Source organism: Heterocephalus glaber, unplaced genomic scaffold (genome assembly GCF_053883595.1).
Source record: "Heterocephalus glaber isolate CG9 unplaced genomic scaffold, H.glaber_assembly_v1.0 deba00000942, whole genome shotgun sequence".
Taxonomy (NCBI): domain Eukaryota; kingdom Metazoa; phylum Chordata; class Mammalia; order Rodentia; family Bathyergidae; genus Heterocephalus; species Heterocephalus glaber.
The window spans coordinates 209979-224014 of record NW_028258174.1 but is presented as its reverse complement, the minus strand read 5'-3'; the positions used below and the strand labels follow the sequence as shown (position 1 = coordinate 224014).

The 14036-nt window shown below is 38.4% G+C and overlaps 1 long non-coding RNA gene across 2 annotated transcripts in view; it reads right to left on the bottom strand.

The window, feature by feature from the left end:
- The window catches only part of LOC147828686 (uncharacterized), a 121395-nt gene extending 111677 nt beyond the window's left edge, over positions 1–9718 (bottom strand). Inside the window, exon 1 of one of the 2 annotated variants that reach the window (XR_015450323.1) lies at positions 9447–9718. This is a non-coding gene — a long non-coding RNA (uncharacterized LOC147828686). The remainder of the gene's footprint in view (positions 1–9446) is intronic. The other variant, XR_015450324.1, reaches the window with a different exon arrangement.
- Positions 9719–14036: the final 4318 nt, after the last annotated feature.

Here is a 14036-nt window from a genome sequence, read left to right as displayed (position 1 = left end):
GTTGTTCTAGACAACAAAATACCTTCCAGCAAGAATAACCTAGGTTGGTGCCCCAAAGTGGTTCAAAGCAAAAGTTTCTTAGAGAGAGTAATTTGGGCTAGTCTTAGTTAGCATCCTAAAAGGTTGGGCTCCCTAGTTGTTTTATAAAGCTGTAAAAGAAAGCAAAAGAAACATTATCCCTCCCGTTCTGACCCTAACTAGTTGTGGAGTTGCCTATGACTAAGCATGATCCCTCACTGCTACCACTGCACTACCCTGGCTGTTCTTGCTTTGTGGGAGTGAGGCGATTCTTGCCTTCAGGATCCCTCCAGGTATCATAAAATTATTTACTGAAATTTTTATTCATGAATATGAAATTTTTACTTATGACTATGTAGTGCGTCCAAAAATTCTTGCCTACATTCATAGCTGGTGTTCCTCTTACTCTGGGAGGCTGCATACATTGGCTTCTCTTAGCTGAGTTACACCAGAAAGGGCCCATTCCTTCTCCAGAAGAGAACAGCCGCCAGTCTCACAATAGTGATCAGGAAACTATTTTTAAGCCAGTCCAGCATATTATAAAGGGGTAGAAGCAATCAGTGTAAGATCTCTGCTGGTAGGTGAAATTGATCTGTTGAGTGACATACTCAGGACAATATTGAAGAGATTCAGCAGCAAGAAGGCTTTATAGAGGGCATATGTATATAAAAATTAATGTTAAATTTTGAGGCAACTCTGTAAAAAGTTAAAGTTATTGCAGACTAGAATTTTAGTCTAACAAAGGATAACTGTAGTTATTTTTAAATGAAGTGATTCATGAGAATTCTTTGATTCTGTCCTCATGATGATCCGGCAAGTTTGTCTTTTAGAAAAAGAGGTTTAGATTTGTTTGTCTCACATGAACAGAATATAAATAGAACCACTTAAATACAGCCTAGAGGTGAATTAGCCTCACAAGGCGTTTCTGAGTCTCAAGTACTGCTTCACTACTAGTGAAGAGGGAATTCCTGGAAGCTACATAGTCAAGAACTTGCTCAGAACTGGTCTTCTCCACTTCAAGTCTCCAAGTAGATCCATGGCCTCACCATTACTTTCCCTCAGAACAGCAACCATAAGCACTGTCTGTATCAAAATAGTTCTGTTTAAATCCTGTCTGGAGGAGCCATCCTGAGGATGACTGCTAGCCGAGCCAGAGGCAGACTCTTGCGTGTGTCTTTCCTTTCCTCTCCAGGGCCAATCCGTCATGTTTAAAGTAAGAGACTCTCAAGTCAGGAAACTAGTCAGACGTCCAAACTATGTGGTGACGCTGAGGCCCCTGTGAACCGGAAACAGACATTTATTGTATCCCTTTCCAACTCAATCAGTTCCAAATATCTACCTCTGGTGCTTAGGGGGCCTGGCTGTGGGCCCAAAGTCTAACCTGTGTAGAGGCAACATACAGTTCATGGAGGTCACTTTTATTTTTTGTTTTTACTGTTTTAAGAGAGAGTTGGGTGTATGCTGTTGGCACTTTTACAAGAGCCTGGTGAAGGGAGAGGAAAAAGGAAAAAAGTAAGACTGTTTTTAATTCATCAAACTGCTGCTGATTTAGGAATAATAAACACAAGTCTGTTTCCTTGATTATTTTATAAATAGCAAATATTTGGGTGAGGAATTTGATAAGTACGCAGACTATAGGAATTGTTTACCAAAATGATGCATCAGTAAAAAAACAAACAACAATCCCCCCAAAAACCCTTGAGTATGTCTGTGAGATTCTTCAGTCTGTTTCCCAAAGTCCTTAGTCATCATTCCCCTCATCTTTTGAACTCCATCAAAGCAACACAGGGGGCCTCTTAGTGGAAAGATTGGTTCCATTATGCAAAAGGCAATAAGGTAGTGCCCTTCCCAGCAGTTAATAGGCAGGAATGTTGTAAAATGCGGTGTGGTTTTCAAATACCAAGGCGGAAGTTTTCTGGTTTATAATCTTCCTCCTCATCTGGACTTGTCTACTAGCTTTCTCAGGCATTGCTGTTTCCAGGCTAAACCAAACTGGTTAGGCTGGAGATCTGCTGCCCAAAGTAGAACAGACTGCTGCTTGGTGCCTAGTGTGGCCCTCAGCACAGCCAATCTCAAGCTGCTTCTCCAGACCCCACCTGAGCTTATGGGATTTTGACAATCTGAGTTACTGTAAGAGCCTCCTGACTGAGGCCACTGACCCAAACACGCAGCAAATTGCATATAAATGAGCAACACAGACCCTGAGGAGAAGAGGAGGGAAAATATAAACTGTGGTCACGCATTCTTCTGATATTAAAATGGAAATATTTTGTTCATTTGGATTGCAGGGCGCTTTAGAATGGGAAAACTTTTCTGAAGTTCTTGTAAGTAGGGTATCAACTTTTTAAATAAATTATCAAAGGAAAAGCAATAAAGTGATGTTTTACATATTTGTTTGTTCAGAAAGTATTTTTGAGGCCAAGGCAGGTTCTGAGGAGATGATGGCAAACTGGAAAGATTTGATTCCACAGCCTCTCAAGAATGGAAAACACCCACCATGTGAACCATGGTTCTCTCAAGGTAAAGAATGTTATGACTGTGAAGAAAGGAAAGTGCCCATGAACCATCTACCTCCTTGGCAGCATTACTAGTCACCCATTCCTTGTGATTCATTTTCAACCTAGAACTTGAGGAGACTAGAGGTCATCAAAACCGATGCTTTTGTTACACATTGTCCTCTGCTTCCAGAGTTCTTAAGTCCCTACAGTCTAGCTAGGGCTTGCTCTTTTACCATGCCTGGATTGGAGGTAAAAGACAGAATTCTGTCTCTTTTTGAAGCACAGCATTCTTTGTGAGGCAAGGAGGACTTTATCCATGCAGGGAAGGTACAGCCCTTTGAGACAGGATGAGTCCATTTTGGTGTGGCCAGCTCTCTCTTCAAATGCCTTCTTCAACAAACTTTTTTTTTTGGTACCGGAGATCGAACTCGGGTCTTTGTGCTTGCAAGGCAAGTGGCGGAACCACAGAGCTAAATCCCCGGCTCTTCAACAAACTTTGAAGCTAGTCCTTCATCCCAAATCAAGACAATATCTGCTTTTATCCTCACATATCTCAGGGTCTTTAAGGTCCTTGATACATCATTAATCCAAATCACAGGTGATTCTAAGGGATTCAAAATCTCAAATATCTCAAATGTGTCTCTGGGTAGAAATGTATTCTACCTGTCTAATCTAACTAGTCAAGGAGAAGCAGAAACTGCAGCCTGCAAGAGGACAGGGACCATGTTAATGATGGATGAAATATAAATGAAATGAAGAGGTTCTCGGCCAGATCTTTTGTTTTCATCATGAAGTGTTTTAACATGATAGGTCCATGCCACACACAAATCTAATTAATTCATTATCTCAAGAAAACAGATCAGATTTATAAAATATCTTTGTTTTGAGTAGCTCAAATAAATCACACTAGTGTATCTAAGACTAATTATATCAGAGACCCTCTCTTTGAGCCTGACATGATGCTAACTGTAAGTGGAGGTCAGAATGCTTTCCAACTTTGTAAAACCATGTTATACTTTTACAATACCTTTCATTTGAACATTTAATTCTCTAGTACTTTTGGAAGAGTGTAGATAATTTACAACTTATTTTATGGTAGAGAAACTGAAATGGCTAACCATTAACAAGTTGTGTTTTCTCCAAGTTACCCAGTAGGTAATTAGTAGATTTAAGAAAACAATCCAGAACTGCAAATTCTTAGTTTCCTGGACTTTCCCCTCAGACCTTTATACCCCAGGTGCTCCTAAGTTTAATGCCATAAGAACGTAAGAAGCCAGTATTAGGGACTCTGGTGGAATATCACTAAGTATCAGAAAATAACCTCACATACGACATTATTATAGGGAGCTTGATAGCTACTTTGCCTGAATTTCTTTCCAATTTAGTTCAACTTGTAAAATGAGGCAAGACTCTTTTTCTGCACATACACATATATTAATCAACATATGGGTGCGCAGTGCTGGCACAACACATAGCCTTAAACATCTGCCCATAGGAACATTGTTCCTACCTGAAGGAAACACAGTTGCATTACTCTTGCTTGGTGTCTTCAGGATAAAAGGATTGTAATCAAATGTCACATAGTCTTATGGGCTGTGCTGCTGCTGACATCAAAGATGAACATTGCTTTGGAATGTGGGAGTTTTAGACAGCAGGAGCACATAAGTAAAGAAAGTGAGAAATCAACTTGTCAAGCTGTTTCATATTGAAAACCCAAGTATCACCTCCCAGTAGTGCTGAGCATCTAATTCCTTGCTCCTCTTTAAGGAGAAGAGTTCTGGAACTCTTCAAGTTCCAATTAGTGGTTCCAGAGAGTCACAGATGTTAATACAACATTTCCTTAGTTGTACAGAGTGGCTAAGGAACACTGTGCAATATTAGGCACTTTGCATTACTTTTAAGATTGTACCCACAGGCTCAGTGGTTTCACCGCCTGCCTAGCAAGAGCAAGGTCCCAAGTTCAATCCCAGGTACCAAACAAACAAACAAAAAGGTTGTATATACATATATGGCTAAATGGATCATTAAGGAGTTGTGATATTGATTGTTTATCTGAACATAAATAATGAAACATATACTTTACAGATCTCTTTATTGTAAATACATGGATCTGTTCAAAGATTAAATTGCTGTGGGGATTGGGAGAGGTGGTAATTTCTCTAGGGTTCTGTGTCTCCAGTTGTAAAAGAAAATCATTGAACCACATGCTTTCTAAGGTGTCTTTCAGCTCTATAAATTATTTTTTAATGATTCTACTTATAAGTTATATGTTTCTCATAAGTCTTATTTAATAACCTTATACAAAATCTACTATAAACCTTATATAAAACTTGCTATAAATCTAATATAAAAATATAAATCCTTGTTATAACTATTTTACCTACTCCACTTATTAATACATCAGACATTTATTAGCTTCAAAATATATGCCAGACATGGTGCTATACTTTGGGTAACAACACAACAATGAATAAGTCATAGATTATGTACTCAAGCTTGTCATAGACTAGAAGACATATAGTTTACTGTTCCAGCTCACTATAACAAAATGCCTTAGGCTGGGTAATTTATAAACAACAAAAATCTATTGTTCACAGTTCTGGTGACTGGGAAGTCCCAGATTAAAGTGCCCACAGATTTGGTGTCTGGTAAGGGCCAGCTTTCTGCCTCATAGACAGCATATTTTTGCTGCATCCTTATAATGGAAGAGGTAAACAACCCCCTTAGGACCCTTTTATAAGAGCAATAATTTAATTCACGAGACTGAACGTTTCATGATGAAATCACCTCTCAAAGGCCCTTTTATATCACCATGGGATTTTTCAACATGTGATTTCAGGGGGACACAAGCATTCAGACCATAACAATTACCATGTTGCTGTGTGCTAAGTCCAGTGAGAGCTGGACCTGTACAACAAGAGGGCCCAGAAAGGGGTGTGTACTTTACCTTCACTGAGGGATGGTGGGTCAGGAATGAATGTTTGGAGAAGGCAGTGTGTAAATAGAATCTCAATGGATAAGCTGTAGTTAACCCAGACAAGAGAAAGGGGAAGACACTTCAGGTAGAAGGACAGTGCCCACAAAGTCACAGTGTGAAGAAAGAAATTTTAACATGAAGAATGCGTACTTATTGGCACAGTATATGATGTAAGCATGAGACTGAGCCTGGAACAGCAGACAGAGATGACACTGAGAGTCTTAGATGAGCTTTATTCTGTGGGTGATGAAAAAACTCCAAAAAGTTATACACGGTGGAGTGACATCATAGATGTAGGTGGTAGTTGTGTCATGATTTGACAATGGTCTGAAGGAATAAATTAATGGAGATCAGACTAGAATCAGAGGAACAAGCTAAGGATCTACAAACATCATCTAGGTTGTATGGTGGATGGTACAGTGATAAAAGGCCAAGACCGGAAACATTTTGAAGTGACATGGATCCATGGAGGTAACAGCCCAATTCAGAGTATCCATCCCTACACTGGGCTTCTGATTCTCCCAACATGATGAATAGCAGAAAGAAAAATTTACCTGTTCTCTGTTCACAGATTTGCATCTTTAAGACTGCTCTTACTTATTGTACAAGTATTTTACAAATATAAACTATGCTGCTTTTATTATCATGTGCAAGTTCAATAGGGACAGAGATTCTTGATATTCCAAGAGGATCCTCCATTGATCCTCATTAGCTTTGGAAGCTGTGAATAAATTATATCCAGTGCTCACTTTGTCATCTGTCATCCACCCTAAAAGTAGTCTTGTGGAGAGGAAGTTTGTACCATTCATCAGGACTCTTGCCATCTGACACATAGGTTTTTAGTTTTTAACAGAGAGAGCCTGTTCTCACTCAAGGACAGCAAGCCATCATTTTAACTTAGGCATCTACAACATTCTGTACCAGTGAGTCAGAAGCAGAAAGTTGGGTTGTCTTATGAAAGGCAGATGTCTTTAATATTCAGGGACAAGTTTTGGCACAGTCAATGGGGCAAGATTACACCCAATTCTCTGGAAGCAACTGAAGGTTTTTGGCAAGGTTTAGCCAGCCTGAGTAAGCAAGGGTTCCACCAGGGAATCCACGGCTGCCTTCAGGAAGCTCTAGAGGCAGCTTGGGCTGCAGTCCCAGCTAGAGTTCTGTTGTCCAAATGGCATTTAAAGGGGTCTGTGATTTACACAGATTTATATAAGATTGAAAGCACTTTATGAAATGTGTTCCTATAATTACATTTCCTAAGAATTACTAGGGATTAGAATGTCACTATTCTCGGACACTGTGCCACATAGTTTTCTGTAAACAGTTTATACAGAAATAAAGGAGAGGGAATGATCAGTTGCCAATTTGTGTGAGCTTTTCACAGTGGCTCACTATGGCCAATTCCTTCTGATTTATGTACCAGTTGCTGTAGCCAGGGGAACTATAGTCATCCTGACTCCTCAGTACTTTCAGAACATTATAAAAGTAAACCCTTAATAAAAGGCTTCCTTTCTACTATGCCTGCCCTTTGAAATGAGGAAAATACCCCAAAGAAATTGTACACATTTTTCAAAAGCCGTAACTCCTGAGGGTGACATTTTAATGTCTTAAAGTCAGTGGATAATAAATATCTCTTATTATAAGTTAGAGCCTTTCTGGGATGCATTGACCTTTGAAGTCTCTCCAGTAGGTAGGCTTTCCATCTTACTCAAGGCTATAATATATTGGTTTTAATTTTTATTAAGCATAAAATTATGATTAGAAGTCTTCTGAAATGTTTCATTTGTTTTTAATGACTTGAAATTATGCTCAAGTTCAGTAATATGCATTGTTTTATTTTTCCACCAGTGAAAAATTAAGAACCAAATATCACAATAGAAAGTGGGAGGTATTATAGAGTTATCTCAGACAAATTGTAATGTTATTCAGAAACATTCAAATACACACATTACAGTACTTAGTGTTATTACTTGTCTATTTCAGCTTACACACAAGTAATTTTGAAATTTACTAGAAGAGAAGCCACTAAAAATCTAAGATTCTTTATTAATAATTTTTTTTTTTTTTTGGTACCGGGGACCGAACTTGGGACCTTGTGCTTGCAAGGCAGGCAGCAGAACCACTGAACTAAATCCCCAGCCCCTTTTATTAATAATCTTACTAATTACTAAGAATATCCTTTCTGCTTCAAAGTTTGATTTTCTGTTCCAAAAACTATTGAATATGCTTCATTGATTGCTGGACATTAGGAAGAAGTTTGGCAACGTGAAGTTCAGTTGACATCCTTTGTCTCCTTCCTTCCTCTCCAGCCGGATACGTGTTTGTCTATAGACTTTAGAGCACCACATGGTTCCCACATCCATGAACAAATCTCTCTACAGCCTAACACCAAAGAGGAAGCTCATATGGGGACCCTGAAATTAAATCCACTGAAGAAAGTTCTATAAGTCTGTTCAGCATTGGAGGTCTAGGGCTAGCTTTTCTCCAGATTTTCCAACTGGAGCAGAATAGAATTGAACATTCACAATGTGTTAAGAAAAGCTCACATAGCATGAGCCAGATTGCCACAGGTTCCACCCCCCACCCCGGAGTGGGCCATCACACCGTCATGTTAAACATCCTTGTGTCATTGAAAGAACATTTTTAGTGTTAAGTTTCAGAACCAAGGTGCAGAGCTATGTATTGCAATGCCATCTGTGTGAATCACACACACACACACACACACACACACACGGAAGTAGACAAGGACATATGCATACACTTGTATACACTTTAAAAATAATCCAAAAGCTAAAGCATTGCTGTGGGTTGGAAGACAGAAGGGAAGCATAATTTTTTGCTTTTTATTCAGTCTATAACTTAGAATTTTGAAGAAACCTAGTCTTAAAAACTGAATAAAATATGTTTATAAATAAACATGGAAAGGAATTTTGTTGAATGGAATAAAAAAGAAATTTGTAAATGTATCAAGGAAGATTTCATTCTTATTAAAATAAATTGATCATAAGTGGTAGGTAGGTAGATAAACAATCTCTGGGGGAAGTTTAGCAATATAAGACAAGTTGCTATTGAAAGTTATCACTAAGGGGTACAATGAAAGAGAAGGTCTTTCATTTTCTATTACACGTTTCTGTAACACCTGTTATTTCATTGAATATGAACTGATAATCAGGAAAAAAGTTTTTGTAAGTAAGAAAAATACTGCAATATGCTTTATGCCAAATAACCTCAACTAACTTCTTTCAAGTGATAAAACTGTCTTGGGGAATATTAGAGGGAAAAAGTACATACATGGGTTACTAAAGGACCCTAAGCATAAACATTTACTTATTTCTAGTTTTTCCAAATCCCCATAATTCTCTGTTACCCTTTAACGTCCTAAATCACAGGGGATTTCTCATAACCTTTTGTTCAGTTTAGAGCCAGTTCTTCTGTGGGAATGGCCATAGGGGAAAGGCTGGGGTGGGATTCAGTGCGGCAGGGCACTAGGTGAGTTACTTGACCCTTTCTTTGCCACTTTTCCATTAAGACCACTAGTTAGGCTGGGGAATGAAAGACGTTTTCTGCCTTTAGCCCTTCAGTTTGACCTTTGGTATTTTGGGGGCCCTGTTGAGATGTAGCAGCAGATTCAGTTTTCATTTTACTCGTAGAGCACTCATTTGAAGGTTTTCATTTTGAATTGTCCTAAATCTGGGTCTCAAACACACAGAAGCAGCAAGCCCTTGCTTGGTGGAGATTGGCTTGGCATGCTTATCTCTACTTTCACTTCCCACCCGGATTCCTGAGTATAGACCAGTGGAAATTGCAGCAGGTTTGCCAAAGCAGACCAATTAGTCAATCCTGAAATCCCCTGGGTGACACAGCATGCATGAAAGTCTTGTTTGTACCATATCACATTGCTAAATTTAGAGAGACAGAATGAATGCAAGGAGATCAATCCAAAAATATGGAAAACTTGCCTGGACTAGTTAGTCTTCACTTATTTTGAAATGCAGACAGAAGTGGAGCTAATTCCAACTTCAGCCAGTTGTGACAGAGTTCTTCTTTCCCTGAAGGTATTCTGGAGAAGGAAGTGCCTTCTAGGTGCTTGAAGCTGATGCCTGCCAAGCCCACACAAGATGTGAGCTGGGAATGGTAATTGGTACCCTGATAAACAAGTCAGTTATCCAGCAGCGGGTTGCTGGCAATATCATGTGAGTGCTTACATAAGGGCAAAAGCAATCATCAAAAGTTGTTAAAGGGACAAACATCAATAGCCATAGTATTGTTAATAGGGCTGAGGACATCATTCATGTTGTTAATGAAGTATTCAGAGCACGTAAATAGACCTTTAACTTCTTGTTTTAAAAATTAGACTCAATTTATGCTGAGATTTTATAGATTACTGTGTAGTTTTAAATACTTTAACAATTGATACTGACAAAAACTTAATCCGTTTAGGACTGTTTGATATTTTGGAGGATGTCATGGATTCTTTTTGCCATTCATCTTGGCGTGTGAATTATTTTAGGAAAGCCAATCTTCTCCAGAGTCTTTCCAAATATTTTTATTTATGGAGTAGTCTTTCCTCTCCTTCTGATGTGTGGGCTTGAAAGCTACAATCTAAGATATATTTAAAGCTTTTCACATGTCAGTTCCTTGCAGTGCTTCATCTGGTGATGAGTTGATAGATAATATCTCAGAAAAAGAGGTGTTAAAAGAGACATGGAAAGAAGCACAGATAAAAACATGGATACACATGGCAGAATAAAATTCCAAGAGCTATGGAAGATGTGGAAATCCAAATTGCCTTAAAACAAGAAAGATAGATAGATATGTATACAAGAATAAAAACAACAAAAAGTACCCTAGTGCTTTGATGAGGATTTCAGTTGCTGGGTTCCTGTTTCCCATTTATCAGACATAAAGATAATATATACATGGGCTTTAAAAGAGAATTTCACAGCCCAGATCCTTAATTTATCTCTAATCTCCAACCAAAGTATTGAAGTAAATTACAGAAACACAGAAGAAGTAGAGTCCAAATAGAAGAAAAAGAAATGAGATACATAAAGAAGTAAAATATAATCACATAATTACTATGATAAATTATAATTTTGGGATTGTACATGCATGTATAACATCTTAATAGCCAAGTATAAAGCACAACAATTTTAATGACTATAGAACTTAGAAAAGCTGTTGCTGCTCTTGCTGCATAACATACTGCTATTATTGATCATTTTATATAAAATATAAATACACACACATACATATATATATATATATATATATATATATATATGTAAAATTTGAGTTTTTGCAAATTTTAGCTCTGTTTTCAACTTTGGAAAAAGTATCCCAGTTTATCATGTTGAGTTTGCATTATTCAGAATTTAACAGCCACGTTGGTTGGTCTAGAAATATTATACTTAATTTTTTTTCAATTTGTACAGAGGTAACACACTATATGAAATATATAAGTTCTTATCTACATGGGTTTGATTGCAGAAACTAATAAGGTACTCACTAAATAATGAAAAAAGCATAATAATTTTATCAATATCCCTTCATTTTCTGCATAAGATTCTTTAAAATATATCTTTCAAATTGTTCTGATTTATCTTCTATACCCCAAAGTCCCTATCAACATTTTGGGATTAATTTGTACTTCTACTACTTCAGTCACATATATAAAATGAGCAGAAACCAGTGGAAGCAATTTTAAAATGAGTTTGTCAGTTTAAAGGGAAAAAAGATGCTATAATTTAACATACAAGATGAGTCAAAGGAAAGAATTGCTCAGAAAGAAAACACACACACACACAAACACACACACACACACACACACACACACGGGGAGGAAGAGAACTATATCATGAGGCAAGTTTGTTCACTTTCCAGCAACAAATGAGTCATTCGTCAGTTTCTATGCCACATATGTTACAAGACTTGCACACAAAATAATATTTATCTTTCAACAACAACAATAAAAGCCCCTAAGGCCTCACATTACCTTAGTTTTCCTCTGAGTTTCTAAACATGCTAAATGGCTTTTACCTTCAGAATAGCTGATCTGAGGAACTTGAATAAACAAGGGAAAACAGCCAATTATTTTTCTACTTTGCCCAAATAACAGCTACAGTTGTTCCACTTGCCTAAAGCCCTTTTTCCTTTCCCTTTCACTAGGAACAAGTAAAGAAGTAAAGAAGTAGAGAAATAAAAAGGAACAATTACTCAAAGCCTTTTATGGAGCTGGGTCCTAGCCAAGAAGCTGCCTCAAACTTTTGAAGAAAGGTTCCAGAAAAATGCAGCAAACAATTACCTAACAATTACCTCAGAAAATCCAACAGCATTATACTGGGGACTGGTTCTGTTTTACCTGGGGAGAGAGCTTGTTGGTAAAATAAACCTTTTCAGTTGGGGCATCTCCTACTGGAGTAGGAAACGGGTATCTGTCTAGAAATGGTCTGTGTGACATCACACTCTGCAGCTTCTGGGTCAAGAAATCTGGATTTTGTATCATTAAAGGATGCAAAAGATGAATATGTAAATATCTATTAGCTTCATATTTATACATAAATAAAAACAACATGTCAATACTGGTCAATTGTGTGAGATATGCACTCATATTTGATATGTTATTTACTATTCCTTTCTATATTCTTTTTAACTTTTAAGACAAAGACAATCAATATGAGGAACTTTAAGTTTCTGTAGAGAAAAAATATGATTCACTTTTTGAACCCATGATATAAATATCCTTTTGATTTTTTTCCATATGGATAAGTTTGCCAAAAGTAGTCTGTTGCTACAGCCAAGGCACAAGATTTTCATGTGGACTATCTGTCAAATATTTGCTGTTTGAGATCTGGAAATATTAAAGTCTATTTAAAAGTACATAAAAAAATTTACAGTAAGATTAAGAACTCAAAAAATTTTTTCTAGCATAAAAAAGATAGAAATTTAGATTTTAGTGTAATTCTGCTCATAACTATTTGACCGCACGCAAATACCTTAGCTTCATGTGGTTCTGAGTTTCCTTATTTTAAAAGTGAAAAGGTAATGATTCCTTTTGCAGAAATATGCTTAGTTTTTATGAAAAAAAAAAAGGGCTGTATAAGACTACTTTCAAAGAGAAGCAATATTTAAATGCTAAGTAGTTTCATAAAAAATGGCACCTTCCTCAAATCCTACTCTCAAAACAATAATCAATAAGAGTTATAGAGTGAGGCTAGCATTTAAATTACATTCCTAAGAAGACATAGAAATGCCCAACAAGTACACAAGACAGTGCTCAACATCAATAACCATCAGAAGAGAGTGCCAAGGAGCAGAGCCCCCTCAGGACCAAGGAGGTGAGCCTCTTGGGGTGCCAAACACCACCCCAGAGTGCCAAGAAGAAGAGACCCCCACCAGTGCTGACTAGGTGAGCTGTGTGGGTGCCAGCACCCCTGCCCCCATAGCTGTGCCAAGCCATTATCTGGATCCACACCACAGATTTGCAAGGGTCATAAAAGACATTGTTCAGAGCTCGAGAAGACAGAGCAGAAGTGAACAACAGAAAGAGGGCTTCTCTGAGGCCCTCTGATGAAAAAGCCCAGCAGAAAAGTGAAGAAAATATCTGCAATAAAAGCACACCAGACCACCTTAGTTGAGGGAGCAGCAGTGTGGACCAGGGCAGCATGGGTGCAAGCAGATCCCAGCCAGGATTCTGCCCTGACCCCAGAGGCTGGGGCACACTGGCTCAAGCCAAGGGCCCACCTGGAAAAGAGCTGCACAGGCACACAAGCAACACCCAGAGGTTCACCCCGATACCATCAGTAAGTGCGTGAGACCCTAGTCAGAAGCTTGCTCACACAACAGGAACTGGGGTGCACAGCCCCCAGCCAATGGCCCTCCCAGACAACAGCTACAAAGGGGCCCTACCCAAAGGCATACCTAGATACCATCCCAAGTTGTGCACAGGCCCCAGCCAGAAGCCCACCCAGACAACAGGTTAGCTCAGAGATCCAGAAGGCCACCTTTCTGAACCCAGGAATTAGTGTACTGGTGAGCAGCAGAGAAAAGGCTGCACTGTGGCTTGCAGAGAATTGAAGACCACTAGGTGAGCAAAAACTTGCCTCAACAAAGGCACAGCAGGCTGCATCTGTTGAAATGAGAAGACACATAAACAAGTCTCAAAACCAGACTTCCAGATCACCTAAGGCAACCCCAAAGGGAAATGAGATGGAACACTCTGATACTCAACCACCTGGACTCCCTGAACTGGCAACAAAAGAGGATCTGGAAAAACTGAAATCAGAAATACTTTCTTAGATAACAGCAGAGATTATGTCCATAGTGCAAGACATGATTAACAAATCTAGAAAGGAGCTGAGGAACATGATGGAATCCCAACACAGGAAACAAATGGAATCCATAAAACAGATGCAAACAGGTATCCAGGAGATTAAAAACTCCACTGAAAGTTTACACAGAAGAATGAGCCAATATGGGGACAGAATTTCAGATATAGAAGATAAGATTGCAATTAGTGAGGAGGAAAAGAAAAATTTCTTCAAAATTGT